Consider the following 11,641-nt stretch of genomic DNA (forward strand, 5'->3'; position numbering starts at 1 on the left):
GGTAGCCAACCCTGGTCCTCGAGAGCTACCAACAGTGCATGTTTTCCAGATCTCCTCACAGAATCACAACTATAATAATTAACTCCACCTGTGGATCTTTCTAAATGTTTTGGTGAGTAATGAATACACCTGTGCAAGCTCTCGAGGACTGAAGTTGGCTACCCCTGATTTAAGGCCTTACGTTGTGTCTTTCTTGAGAATCCTGCGCCTGATTCTATGGCTAGGAGTGGATTTTCATCCCCGAAGGGGACCACGAAGAGTGCTTCCAAAAAACAATTGACTAAAATAATCCTTTGCAAACCTTCTGTAAAGGCATTTTCCAACCTGTACAGGGACATTAAAAAAAACAGAACTAGTTAGTGGCCTTCAAACTGATGTTGTTCCCACTGTCAACTTAACCATATCAGATATGTGAACAAGCGGAACAGAGCATTAAATGCAACATTTCAGATTTAAGGTTTAAGTCTTACGTTGTGTCTTTCTTGGGAATTCTTTCTTGAGCGCCATGCCTGCTTGCTGGGAGTGGATCACACAAATATTTAATAGAAATACATACAACACCTGATCAGATGTTTACCCTGGAGGATCTGTCTGATTCATCATGGTGCCCCCAAGACCAATATTGTGCAAATTCTGCCAAAAGAGAGACTGACACCATGGCTAAACATAAGAGTCACCTTCTGGATATGAATTGTCTCATTTGCATGGGGAAAACCCAATCCTCAGATGAGATGGATCTCAGCCAGTGCACAACATTGAAATCACCATTAAAAAGCCACAATGGAAGACTACAGTGTGGAGAATCTTTCTTCATCATCAGGAGAGGCCTCAGAGAACATGAAAAAAAAGATGCTCTAGGTGCTGAACTTCAAGGGATTTCTCCATCATGTTCTGCAGTGTGGAAAGGTTTCATTCACATGTTTACAATAAAGCAGTTCAAAGTTACAGCATTCAAACTGTCTGGCTACACCCACCTTTGCCAGGAATTACCAAAGATTAACACAAGCAAAGGATTCATCTGTCCGGAATCTGTCTGGGAATTCATGGATCTTATCTGGCCTGAATGCACTAAGACATCCAGTGATTCTGTGTTCTGTAGCCAACTTTATTCCTACCTGAATCGCAAACTGAAATACGGAATAGTGAGCACAGACAAGATGGAGGCCTTTGTTATTCCGCTGCCTGCATACCAACCAATACCTCCCAGACTGCACCCACTGGGGGAACCAGGTCTTGATAATGACCATCCCCATCTGTTGCTAGACCTTCTTCCAAACCATCCATCCTGGACTTTCTGTCCAAAAAGGGTGAGCGGGGTACAGAAAGAGGAGCTAGATGTCCCCGATGATATTTTTTTGTCATCTATATTAGATGATGTGGAGAGAGAAGAGCTTGAGATGTTGGAACAGGGGCTCCCACCTATTTGGCTTCCCTCCAGAGAGCAGAGCTCTGTTCCTCAGGAAGTGTCTATGCCTGAGCTGATAGGTAGTCTCTGTCTGTTGGTAAACACCCTTCAGGAGATGGAAACCCAGAATAACAACAACTATAATAATGTGTCCACTGATAACCAGCCTGATCCCTTAACAGCAACATACCCCATATGGCTAACTTATAACATGACACCCAGTTTGCAGCCTCCTCTTCCTTATGACACTAATTCAGTCGCCATGGTTGATCAATCAGTCATGTGTGGTCCACCCAATTTTTGGCCTTCTACATTCTAACATAATAACACACTATAACACACTAGAATTATAATCTTTGCTTTTGTTTATGTTTTTGAATAGAACAGTTTTAGAATTTAGGATGTCTATATAGGTTTGTAAATATAGGCTTTAGTTTTGCAGAGCATATAACTTTATAAGCTGTTAGGATAACATTTCTGCTATGTTTAAGATAAAAAAAACAACCTTTTGTAAACCAATAATTTAAAAAAAAGTTTTCATTGCAATATTCATGTTTGTTTTTTTTAAAAAAGTTTTTCTTTATTACTGTTTTTTTTTTACAAAATGCAATAAAAATATTTATAAAAATTAAAAAAAAATAATAAAAAAATGTGTTTTTATTTTTTCACTGATGGTGTGGCTAACACACACACAGAAAAAAATTGATTGTTTTTTTCACACTGGGGGTGAACCCCTGAAAGAGGCAGCAGCCCCTTGACAGACAGCAGCACAGCACCCTTGTGCACCTACGCCGATGACAGATGTGGCTAACATGCACAAAAAAAAAAGGTTTATTTTTTGGGCAGCACCCCTGCTGACAGAGCGCTCTGACAGAGCGCTCGCTCTGAAATTAGGGCCGTCCTTCTTCATTTTTAGAGCAGCCTCCTGGCCGCTCGTATAGCTGTGGGTGACCACCCACAGCTATAGCGAGCGGCCAGGAAGATGGTCGCGATGGTCAAGACCATCGCGATCATAGGACTTGTGACGAGACCCTTGTGGTAGGGTCTCATTGCCGCAAGTCCCAGTGGACTTCTTGCTCTTACAGAGCAAGAAGTCCACCCACTGACATCACTTGTGATGTCAGTGGGGCCGGCCCTAGACGGTAGGTGTTCCCAGGGGAACGCCTCCGTCTGGGCAGCCAGGCCTCCGGCCCGCCCACCAAAGGGGGTGTGCTGTCACTCGACATCGACAGCACGCCCCCTTTGTAGCGAGACCCGGAGCGACAGCTTGCCCGTCGCTATCCAGGTCTCGCAGATGCGCACGACGAAGCCGCCTCCGACCCGCAAGCGGGTCTGAATTAGGCCCACTGTTCACAACCAATTACCTATAAGCTACACCTTGAAGGTCAAACACCTAACAATTTACCAGATAATCATGTGAACGTGTATGAGAAATATGAATAACAGCATTTTTTGTGTTGTTAAAATATATTATGTTTGACACTATCTATTTTCTAATTAGCTAGAATAAAAACAAATATATTCTTGTCTTACACAGATAACTAGGCTATGTAGGGCAAAAGTCACATTTATTGTCTAACATCGTGTGAAAGACTAGATGGAGTCTATAAAGCCTATTTAAAAACAATTGTATTTAACCATTCATAATGTTCATCTTGTTATATTATAATGACACAAATCAGACATTGAATGTTTCATTATTAAGCATAGGTACAGTAATGCAAGAATAGGAAAAATATCCTTCATACATTTAGCAGGCCCTGGATCTATTGGTAGGGTCCAGGGCCTGTTATGTGTGGTTAAATGTGCTTAGCTGATATTTTCACTTTAACACATAGATTATCAGAGGTAAGCTGACTAATAAATTAATATACTGTATAAACACTAGGAATATAAACAGCAAAATCTCTTATGCTGGGACTACAATTGTGAATCACTTAAATGTGACTTTATGCAATTACATGATATTAACTATACCTCCCAAAAATAAAACATTTATTGGTGATCAAACAATATCGTCTAAACTATTAAACTAATACTGGGTAATACTTATTAATGGGCAGTTTGTGAAAGCCGTTGATCATCAACGGCTTTGACCAATAGTTTGACCAATAGTTTTAAATCGGCAACAGGAATCAAGCTGGTTTATTCCGGTTTCCTGTTGCCGTTTTAAAACTATTGGTCAAAACCATTGATGACTGGTGGCTTTCACAAACTGCCTGTTTGTAAACATACATAAACATTTGAGTGGGATAAATGATCTGAAACTTATGTTATGTGATTACATTGCAGCATTGGGTGGTTGAATATTATTTATAGGACAGATCATTGAAAATTATTTTACAAAACAAGCTACCGCTGTTATGAGACTAACCACTTAACATTGTGAAGCAATGCTCATCTGCTCATTAGGAGTTGAAAAACATCTTGGTGAAGAGACCATTCCCCAGTATGCACGTCGAGACGGCTGAGAAAGTCTGCTTCCCAATTGAGAACTCCCGGAATGAACAGCAAAGAGATAGCCGGGAGGTGACCCTCGGCCCATATCAGAATACGAGACACTTCTGTCATTGCTGCCTGACTTCGAGTACCTCCTTGATGGTTGGTGTAAGCCACTGTTGTGGAATTGTCGGACTGTACCTGTACAGGTTTTCCATGAAGTATGTTCTGGGCCAGTATGAGTGCCCTGTAGACAGCTCGAAGTTCCAATATGTTGATTGGCAGGGTTGATTTGACCGATGTCCAGTGACCCTGAAAGGAGTGTGGAATGGTCACTGTGCCCCAGCCCCGGAGACTGGCGTCTGTTGTTAGGAGTACCCAGTCCAGTATCCAAAAAGGGCGACCCTTGGTTAGATGAGATGTCTGTAGCCACCAAGAGAGGGACAGACGCACCTCCGGAGAGAGTACCATTGTCTGAGATTTGATCTGGTGGGGTAACTCGTTCCACCTGGAGATGATCAGCCTTTGCAAAGGCCTGGAATGGAACTGAGCATACTCCACCATGTCGAAGGTGGACACCATGGATCCCAGAACCTGCATTGCTGAGTGGATCGACACTCGGCGACTGTGGAGACATCTGCGCACTCATAGTTGAAGTGTGGAGATCTTGTCTGATGTCAGAAAGATTCTCTGATCCTGAGAATCCAGCAGGGCTCCCAGATGAATCATTCTCTGTGAGGGATTCAGGGAGGACTTTTTCCAGTTGAGTAACCATCAGATGGCGGTGAAACACTTCTGGGGATCCTGCTAAGAGCATTAGGTTGTCCAGATATGGTAAAAGTCGGACACCCTGACCATACAGGTGGGCCGCCATGATAGACATAATTTTGGTAAACACCCGTGGAGCTGTGGATAGTCCAAAGGGCAGAGCCTGAAATTGGAAGTGTTGCTGTAGTATAGCAAACCGGAGATATCGCTGGTGTGAGGGCGCAAAAGGTACATGTAGGTACGCATCCTGAATATCCAGAGATGCCATAAAGTCCCCAGGCTCCATAGCTAAGATGATAGAGCGTAGGGTTTCCATCCTGAACCTGGGTACCAGAGGGATGCCCGTCCGGTGAGGCTAAGTGCTTATCCTTGGATTTTGTCGCAGGGCATCTGGTGGTCCAGGCCTGCTTGGTCCTTGGCTTGGCGGCCCTAGTGGAAGCCGACTGCCTAGGACTGACCTTTAGGTTTTCCTTGAGGTTGAAAGGACCTTAATGATGTAGTCCGAGGCTTTGCAGTAGTAGTTGCTGAAGGTAGAAATGCAGTTTTTGATGCCACCAATGTGGTTACAATCTTGTCAAGGTCCGGGCCAAACAAGATCTCCTCATTGTAGGGTAACACTTCTAGGCCTTTCTTGGAGTCCGAGTCTGCCTTCTATGAGCGTAGCCACAGGATACGGCGGGCAGACACTGCCGTGGCCGAGACTCTGTAGGTTAGGAGACTGGCATCCAATGTCGCTTCTCCAATATAAGAAGCTGCATCTCGTATGTGAGCAATGAAAGACATCTGATCCCTAGAAGAATCTGAGGGTTAAGAGTCTTCAAGTGCGTCAGCCCAGCTCTCTATAGCTTTAGCCACCCATGCAATAGCCATGGTCAGACGGGCAACAGCCCCTGAAATAGAGTATATCGATTTAAGGCAAGATTCAACCTTTCTATCCGTAGACAGAGGATACTGTAGGGATAGGCAACGTATCGCTTTAAATTAAACGCGTAACATGTGTTCAGCTAATTGATCCGATAGAGGGAATTCTGCTGAAGCCATTTTCTGTCGTTTAAACAGTGGGTGCTTTGATTTAGGAGCTGGCTCGCCATCTTCTATTAGTAAGATGGCTCTAACAGCTTGCACCAAGGCAGGAATATTAATCTTAGACAGACTCTCGCCCTCACCCTAGGGGGAGTTAGTGTTAGAGAGATCAGCATCTTCTGCCTCCTCAGATGACATGTCAGAATCTGAGAGCTGCGTGGACCAGGGGCGGATTGGGATGAAAAACCAGCCTGGGGAATTTCTGGAAGCAGCCCTAATTGGGGCGTGGTCTGATGAGGGGCGGGTACTATTGAGGGGGGCGGGATTCCTCCTCATACAGCCTGATTCTGAGTTGGACGCAACTATTATATATTCTAAAATCAAAGCACAAGACGGGGGCTCCACATTGTGCATCAAAGAGTAAAATAATTTATTGCCATCATAAAACACTGAAAAACGGCATGCGTACCAATATTGGCAGTTGAAAACACAACTAGTATAGTATATTCACATAGAGGGGATGTGGTTGACATCCCGGGGTCATGATGCTGGCGCTCATAAAACCGCCACAATCCCGACAGTATTAGGTTTAGTGGGAGGGATAGTTTTAAGGTTAGGCAGTGGGGAAAGTTAGCGTTAGGCTGCAGGGGGGAGGGTTAAGGTTTGGCTGCGGGGGGGGAGGCTGGGATTCAGTTGGGTACACACTAGACAATATCTAAAGTGATTTGGCTGATTCCACCTCATCGGAACAACAAACCATTCATATCGTCCAGTGTGAACGCACAATGCCAATGCGTGCTCCCGCTGGTCATCTGTCGCATCCTCAGATCTTTTGTACATGCAGAAAGATCTGAGGAAGTTGCTAGTGATGCCATGATGCCGAATGCAGCATGGCCTCCGCTACCCCCTGCCGTTGCTCTGTCACTGCAAGCATCCGCAAGTGTGTATGCACTTACCGATGCCGGCACCCCCACTGGGTCCCATTGCTAACGAGATCGTGCTGGGTACATATCGTCTAATGTGTACCCAGCTTTAGGCTGCGGGGAAGAGGGTTAGGCTGCGGGCGTAAGGATCAGGGTTAGACTGTGTGGGGGGAAGGGTTAGGCTGCACGAAAGGTGGGTTAGGGGGAATATAAGGGGTCAGGGTTAGACAACCAGAGATACTGCCAACAATACACCAGGCTTCTCTGGGCAAACACGTCAACGTCACAAACACGTAAACGTCACAACACCAAGCCACGCTTTGAGCAGTGACGTTCATGTGACGCTAGTGGATTCGGGTAACTTACTTGGAAAGACGCCAGCCACAAAATTCTTTGGTCCTAGGACTGATATGGTGGCTTCAACTGAAGGAGAGAGTTGTTCACACCAAAAGAAATCAATTCTGGGACCTGTTCCATTTTGACATTTTGTAAGGATCAGAATTAGCGCACTATCTGTTTGATATAGACAGACAGATATCTCTATATGTACACATTTTCTAAAAATAGCATAATCACCTCTAAATAACTAAATACTACAGGCGCAACCTACATAAATGTCAGTGTGCATCATATAGAAGTAACACCAACAGATACAGGTAGGATATATATATATATATACACATACATACACACACACACACACACACCTCACATGTTGTGATAGTTATTTAGGTGATGCATAATAATGTGATCACATCACATCCTAGGCATCACCTAAATCAGGGCTCGACAAATCCAGGGGGCCAGGTCGCCATGGCGACCAGAGTTTGGTGCCTGGCGACCAGATTTTACAGGGAGGGAAGAAGCAGATTTATCAGCCCCAGGAGATTATTGCAGTGATATTTTCATGCACAGTGTGCCAGCCCAGTGATCGCAGTTTTAATCGGGTCCTGTTACCTGTAGAACCCGCTGGCACTGCGGCGGCGTCTCCCCGACCAATCACCGCGCAGCACTTCCCACCAGCCAATCACCGCACGGTGTCTAACAAGCCAATCACCGTGCGGCACCTCCCCCCAGCCAATCACCGCACGGTGTCTAGCAAGCCAATCACTGCGCGGCACCTCCCCCAGCCAATCACCACGCGGTGTCTAGCAAGTCAATCACTGTGCGGTGTCACCCCTGCCAGTAGTCTTGTCCGCGGCACCTGTATACAGGCAGGTGTATTGTCGGTGGTGCCGGGCCCATCTAGCGCTCCTTCTCTGTGCACGAAGGAGGCAGGGAAAGTGGACAACGCAGAGAGGATGGAGCTGCAACAGTGACCCCGCTGGGGGCTCCCAGCAAAAGCAAGCAGGTAACCACTACCCCATGTAACAGCTGCATAACACACTTTTAATCCTGTATTATTATTTTTTTTTGTGGTCTGGCTCCTGGACTTTAGAAAAATTTGTCGAGCCCTGACCTAAATAATCACAACTTGGGGCCGCGGCTTTTATCCTAAATAAGAAACTATGAAGAAAAATATGATTGATATATGAGGAAAAGGTTTCCCACTGGAACCTCACCTCCTCTGCTGACCTTGGTGGGCACAGAAGAGTACCTTCCCCGCAGGGATCAGCGCCGGATCCTCTCTTGCCTCTCATGCTGGCTTGACTGCACCAGTTAGATGATTCACAAAGGACTTAACCTGAAAAGCAAGGGGCTGGTATTACTTCTTTTGCGTATATATATAAAAATACTGCGCTTCCTAACCCCAACCCAATCCCACACTGTGGGCCTGATTCAGACCCGCTCGCGAGCGGGTCGATGGTGGCCCAGTGCGCATGCGCACAACGGAGCTGGTTCCGTCGTGCACATGCGCGAGACCCTGATAGCGACGGGCAAACCGTCGCTCCGGGTCTCGTACCAAAGGGGGCATGCTGCCGATGTTGAGTTACAGCACGCCCCCTTTGGTGGGCGGGCTGGGGGCGTGGCTGCCCAGACGGAGGCGTTCCCATGGGAAAGCCTACTGTCTGGGGTCGGCCCCTCTGACATCAAAAGTGATGTCAGTGGGAGTGCTTTCGGCTCTAGTAGAGCCGAAAGCACTCTAGGGCTTGCGGCAACGAGACCCTACCACAAGGGTCTCGTCGCAAGTCCGAAGGTCGCGATGGTCTTGACCATCACGACCATCTTCCTGGCCGCTCGCTATAGCTGTGGGTGGTCACCCACAGCTATGCGAGCGGCCAGGAGGCCGCTCTGAAAAACAAAAAGGACGGCTCTGATTCAGAGCGAGCGCTCTGTCAGAGCGTCCGGCTCTGAATCAGGCCCTGTGCTCCCTAACCCCGATCCTACACTGTGCTCACTTACCCCAATCCCTCACTGTGCCCCCTATCCCACACTGTGCTCCCTAACACAAACCTCACACTGTGCTCCCTAACCCCACACTATGCTCCCTATCCTCACACTGTGCTCCCTATCCTCAACCCCACACTGTGCTCCCTACCCTCAACCCCACACTATGCTCCCTATCCTCAACCCCACACTATGCTCCCTATCCTCACACTGTGCTCCCTATCCTCAACCCCACACTGTGCTCCCTAACCCCACACTGTGCTCCCTATGCTCAACCCCACACTGTGCTCCCTATGCTCAACCCCACACTGTGCTCCCTAACCTCACACTGTGCTACCTAACCTCACACTGTGCTCCCTATCCTCAACCCCACACTGTGCTCCCTATCCTCAACCCCACACTGTGCTCCCTAACCCCACACTGTGCTCCCTATCCTCAACCCCACACTGTGCTCCCTAACCCCACACTGTGCTCCCTATCCTCAACCCGACACTGTGCACCCTAACCCCACACTGTGCTCCCTATCCTCAACCCCACACTGTGCTCCCTATCCTCAACCCCACACTATGCTCCCTACCCTCAACCCCCCACTGTGCTCCCTACCCTCAACCCCACACTGTGCTCCCTAACCCCACACTATGCTCCCTATCCTCAACCCCACACTGTGCTCCCTAACCCCACACTATGCTCCCTATCCTCAACCCCACACTGTGCTCGCTATCCTCAACCCCACACTATGCTCCCTACCCTCAACCCCCCACTGTGCTCCCTACCCTCAACCCCACACTGTGCTCCCTAACCCCACACTATGCTCCCTATCCTCAACCCCACACTGTGCTCCCTAACCCCACACTATGCTCCCTATCCTCAACCCCACACTGTGCTCGCTATCCTCAACCCCACACTATGCTCCCTATCCTCAACCCCACACTGTGCTCCCTAACCCCACACTATGCTCCCTATCCTCAACCCCACACTGTGCTCCCTACCCTCAACCCCACACTATGCTCCCTATCCTCAACCCCACACTGTGCTCCCTAACCCCACACTATGCTCCCTATCCTCAACCCCACACTATGCTCCCTATCCTCAACCCCACACTGTGCTCCCTAACCTCACACTGTGCTCCCTATCCTCAACCCCACACTGTGCTCCCTATCCTCAACCCCACACTGTGCTCCCTAACCCCAACCTTATTCCACATTTTGTAAACCTCTACCCCATCACCCCCACACACAAATGGAAAGGGAAAGCCCAGGACCACCTTTTCCAAGTTTACCTGGCTCCTCTGAGTCTGATGGCTGCGGTGCTGCTGCCTGTGTCACTCTTCTTCACTGAAGCGCAGTATAGGGCCAGGCAACTGCTGCTGGGTGGGAGTCGATGAGAGGATGAGCAGCAGTGAGCAGTGCACTGGGGTGGGGGCGGGGCTGCTGTCTGATGACTCCTCGGAACTCTCAGGCAGTGATATGAGGAGTCTGTGCTCATCAGGCAGCAGCCCCGCCCCCACCCCACTGCACAGCCTCTCCAGTCCCCGGGAGCAATATTAAGACACGCTGATGCTGGCCAGTTTCAGAGGCCAGCCCTGCAGTGTACAGCCCTCCAGGGCTTCAATTGTAACAGCCCGGTGGGCAGAGGGCTGTGGGGAGCTGCTGCGGCTCGGCATGCACAGCAGCCGTCCCACAGCCAATTCACTGCTGAATGAGCTTCTGCGCATGCGCAGAAGCTCATTTATTACCGCTGCCTGTTCGGAGCTGAGCTCCAATCGTGGTAGCGGCCATTAGAGCTGCCAGCTGCTCAGTCTGACTCTGATTAAAGCAGCCCAGCAGGTGGGGAGAGGGGACCAGCCCAGCGGGAACCTTCCCGCAGTCCCGGTGGTCCAATCCGCCCCTGGCGTGGACTATGAGGATAACATAGGACGCTTAGAAGACTTGCTGGGTAGGGGTTTCTCGCCTTGCTGTAGTTTGCAAGGCTGTAGAGGTAGCCACCAGACTCTGTACCGAGTACGTCTACCCATGGAGGGGGCACAGGAGGTACCTGTATTGCCTGAACCTGTTGTGGCAACCCCATAGGAGAAATTACGGCCTGTTGTGGCAACCCCAGAGGTGGAATTACAGCCTGTTGTGGTAACCTCATAGGGGGAATTTCAGTCGGTACCGCTAGGCGGTTCGCAATAGTAGCCAGCACCTGAGAAAAGGAAGCCCAGGTGGGCTCTTGTGCAGGAGCTGGGGGGTCTGATGGGCCTGGTTGGGTATAACACTTAACACATAAGCCATCCTGTATCAAATCCTCCTCACTTAAGCCTGCAGCACATAATTTGCATGAGAGCAGTATGGATGCAGATGCTTGCTTGCTACTCTTGCCTTTGCTAGACATAGCTGTAGAGTAGTATAGCACACAATATGGCACTGGGTATAATGCAAACACTGGGTATGTAGGATACAAGTAGGAATGCAATATATACTGATCCTGTCTTAGGCTTGGGCAAGCTAAATATGACACAAATATGGCACTGTACGGTAACCAACTGTATGTGACAACCCTCACCAATAAATTTATTGTAGAGATGTGAGGTACCGGGAAAAACCCTGAATATACCTTTATGTTAGGAGAAAGTCAGAAAAAAGGGAAAGATATATACTGACAGTATAGAGAAATAAACAGACAGGCAGCACTAGCATAAGTCACATACAATGCAGAAATACAATATAACTGTACAGAATGGCACTACAATCAACTACACAGATTCTGTGGTCAG

The sequence above is a fragment of the Taudactylus pleione genome, unplaced genomic scaffold, assembly GCF_031769625.1.
Source record: "Taudactylus pleione unplaced genomic scaffold, aTauple2 ptg000205l, whole genome shotgun sequence".
Taxonomy (NCBI): Eukaryota; Metazoa; Chordata; class Amphibia; order Anura; family Myobatrachidae; genus Taudactylus; species Taudactylus pleione.